Below are 4,090 nucleotides of genomic sequence, written 5' to 3' on the forward strand. Positions count from 1 at the left end.
GGCGATGACTAAAAAGCATAGCTCAAAGCTATGACTAAAAAGCCGCATGGCTAAAAGTGATGACTTGAAAGCACATGCCTAAAAGCGAAAAACTAAAAGCTAGACGCAAAAAGCATGCTAAAAAGCATGCTAAAAGCCATGACTAAATAGCACATAACTAAAAAGCCATGATTTGATGGTGTCCTGAGTATTTAAACTGGGCTTTTGGACACATCCCAAATGGTGTTTTGACCAATTAGATAATTAGTTGCTCACAAGTCCTTTTAGTGTCATTTAGATGCATATTTACATGGAAAGGCAGTTTCTGTGCCATCCTGTGGATGTATGTGGACCTGTTCTGTGAAGACCAGAGAGGTTAAAAAGGTCTCCTAAGGAATCTCAGTCTGTTCTTTGTCTTCTAGGTGGGGGAAAGTCAATCCAAAGAGCTCGTGACCAGTGATTACTATCACTGGTTTACATGTGATGGTCACGCTGTGCATCTCTTTGACCATTAATCTTGATAACTTGCCCCAAAATTGACAATCTCCTTGGAATTGTCAATAAGTGTTCTTTTGTTTAAATGCTGTGAGCTACTCAAAGCTGCTAGTTGGTGGACTTGCTTCAGGCTTGTGGCGCCAGGATCTGATTTACGTAAATCCTGTGTCTTGGGCCTTTCTGTGGAATTCGGCTCCTCGTGTTTCAACCATGTTCTTGATGGAATCTTAAATTGTCTGATTCGGTCTGATACCCTACAGCAGTGAGGATTTAACATTAGAATGAGGAAAAGAGCCCATTTATGTGCATGCAGTGTAGGCTTGCCGTGATAGACGGTGTTGACGGTGATACCGTTAAGCCGCAACACCGGTTACGTCACTTGCCCACCGCGGCACCGACCCCCACCGTCGTTTTGATTTTTTATAGAAGTAATTACAAGCTATTTAAAAGTGAAGGAAAGCGAGGAAAATAGGAAACGCCCCCGCCCCCGCCCCCACGGTGATATCGGTATCACCGGTGTTGTCACACGTCGATTAACCGGTGGGAAAATGTCCTCACCGTCACAACCCTAATGCAGTGTTGTGAATCCTGCAGAAATTTACCATGAGAAGGCTGTTGTATCCGAACAAGACCCTGTGTATGTGTGTGTTGAGAGGAATCGTGTCCCTGTGCTCTTTGATTCAGTCGCACATTGAGACCAGACTGCTGGTACTCATTGCATCAGCATCATTTGATCACAGACAGCCCTGTTCACGGTGCTGCACTGCTGTGATTTATGTGCTCTACAAGGACACATTATTTTTGCTTTGTACTTACTGTGTAGCAGATATTTGTGTGTTTGCACTGCACTGTCTCTTTGTTGGTCTCCATAGGCCTATGTACTATCCAGTGTGTGTGTGTGTGTGTGTCAGTCAGTTTGTTGTGTTCATGAATATTTGGTAGGCTATACTTTTGTGTGTGTGTGTGTGTGTGTGTGTGTGTGTGTGTGTGTGTGTGTGTGTGTGCATTCATTTTCATGGCCCAGGTGAGGTTTGCAGACATGTTGGCAGCTGTGTGTCGTCTGAGAGCTGTCATAGCCAATCAGGACACAGGGAACATAACCACCTGCCACCCAGTCCCCACCTGGCCTCTGATCCCGTGTGTGTGAGAGAGACCGAGCGAAAGAGAGAGAGAAAGAGGAAAGTGAAACTCCAGCTGTTGTGGTGCTGTGCTAATTATTACCTGCTGTAATGATGCCAGCAGAGAGGAGTATTTATATTGCAGCTGGGATATGTTTTTCAACAAAAATGTCTGTAATTAGAGTTTTATATGTTATACAGATCCTAATATATTGGATTTAAGTGAGAATAGGGTCAGTCTGTGTCAAGTTGCACAAACTTCCAAAAATATGGAATGACTTTAGAAAGATGGCAGCATCACTGTTATTTTTACACAGAGATCGGTTGGTCTGTGAGTCAAATCTGTTGACTTGACTGTTGTAGCGATCTTTGTTGCATTAAATGCCAATGGTGACAGTTAATGCAGTTTCCATGCCTCATTCAGTGAAGCCTAACTCAAGAAGTATTAAATATATCTCAGTAGTGCTTTTTTCCCATTTTTAAACTGTGACCATTGGCATATAATGCAACAAGGATTGCTAAAGTCAACAGATATTACTGATAGACCTATCATAATTTCCCTCTGTAATTTGGCTCAAAATCTCAGGTGAAAAGTGTCATTTTGACCCCCTTTCACAAAATAGTGGATTACTCAGTAAATATTTATCCATTGCATTTAATATTTTGGCATTCTTCTTCATTTACATACAGTATGTATTCCACCAGGAAAAAAAATTAGCAATGTAATGACTGGGAAAGGGCTGAGAGTATGATGTTTTGTCATTATTTGATTAATTTGAGAAACATCACATGTGAAAGAGTGCTGCTATACTGATGATCAGCTTAGGTTGTGCTGATACGATCCAAAAGCTCAAGCCGAGTTAGTTTTTAACAGCTGTGACCATCAGTGTGCATCTTCTGGGTGTTTGTCTCTTTCTTTTCACAGAGACAAATGCTTTTGTGGCATCAGGTTAGCAAAGAGGGTGGCGCCTCCTTCAGGGGTCTTAAACAAATGAGAGCAAATTTGGTTTGATTGACATGAGGGGAAGCCATAATTTGCCCATAGTGTCACGACTGATCTGCATCTGTCTGTGATCTTGGGGAGAGACAGGAACAGCACTTAACCCTGTCAATCAGCCATGCTCCTGAGGGAAACATCTCAGACTTTACAGAGGAAATTACTGCAGGGCTTCCTGATGTATCAGGCACCTCTGGGTGGTTGGTAGAAAGTTGTGGAAGTTGTTTTCCTATAGAATGTCCTTTAAAATAGTTATGTTTAGCACTGGAGTTTTTAGTGTATAAAAGTGTGTAGAAATTCTAATCAGACTACACATTTTCCTATATTTTTCTAGTGTTTGCTGGTTTGAATTGGGAAGAAAATGTTTTTCTATAATATTTTTTTATTAGATTAAAATATATGCTACTATTCAAATGTTTGGGGTTGACAAGATTTTTGAATGTCTTTGAAAGAGGTGTCTTATGCTAGCCAAGGCTGCATTTATTTGATCAAAAACACAGTAAAACACTAATTGCAAGGGGTGCAAGAAATATTTTTTATTATTATCAATGGTAAGAACGGTTGTTCTGCTTAATATTTTTGTGGAAACTATAATATTTTTCAAGATTCTTTAAAAAATAAAAAGACTTCTGTAACAAAAAATCTTTTGTAACAGTTTAAAAGTCTTTACTGCCACTTTTGACAAATTTAATACATCCTTTGCTGAATAAAAGTATTAATTCCTTAAAAAAGTCTTACTGACCCCCAAAAATTTGAACAGTAGTGTATATAATATTTCATATAATATAATAATTTTCTCCACTCTAGTCTATTATTGTGGTGTAATATTTTTCAGAGTAAACATAAAATAAACTGTGGTTGGTCACTTTACATAATCAGACTCTTGGCTAGAACAAGCTTCTTTGTGAACTGGACCTTTTGCTATTTAGTTGAAATTCTGTGAAACTACTGGTTGCCTCTCTGTAGGGAATCTGAGAACTGATAGACAGGATGTGGTCTATCATATGATCTCTGATGAATCTGCTACATCTGTTCTCTTACACCAGAGCTGAACCAGTCTGCTTTACCAACAGATGGAGAGTTTCCCCATGTACTCTATGGAATTACTCAGTGGAGGCTCTGTGTTTAGGTCCATTCTTTCATTCCAACTCAGATGATGCTTCTGTGCCTCTGAGATTTCATTACTACCATTGCAGAGTAAACAACCAGCGAATGATTCTAATCAAACAGCAGTACAAAATCATAATTTGCATCCTACGACGGTGGATGTTTTTCCGATTTACCATCACATTTCCACTTTTTCTAGCATAATCATCTGAAAAAATAAACAAGTCTGAGGAAAGGCAGGCATGAATTACCATCAACCAGCATGCTATTTCTTGTGAAGCTTGTTGACCAGTGGAGGCTTTCTGTTTAAGCTTGTAGTTAAAAGGCTAGTTCACCTAAAAATGAAAATGTCAAAATTTATTATGATGTCATTCTTAAAAAAAAAAAAAAAAAA

The 4,090-nt window shown here is 39.3% G+C and overlaps 1 protein-coding gene across 2 annotated transcripts in view; it reads left to right on the plus strand.

Moving 5' to 3' along the window:
- Positions 1-4,090, plus strand: part of LOC107668107 (copine-5-like) — a 73,247-nt gene that overhangs the window by 48,319 nt on the left and 20,838 nt on the right. The gene's annotated exons all lie outside the window — the stretch shown is intronic.

This window comes from Sinocyclocheilus anshuiensis, unplaced genomic scaffold, assembly GCF_001515605.1.
Source record: "Sinocyclocheilus anshuiensis isolate Anshui unplaced genomic scaffold, SAMN03320099.WGS_v1.1 scaffold1024, whole genome shotgun sequence".
Lineage (NCBI taxonomy): Eukaryota > Metazoa > Chordata > Actinopteri > Cypriniformes > Cyprinidae > Sinocyclocheilus > Sinocyclocheilus anshuiensis.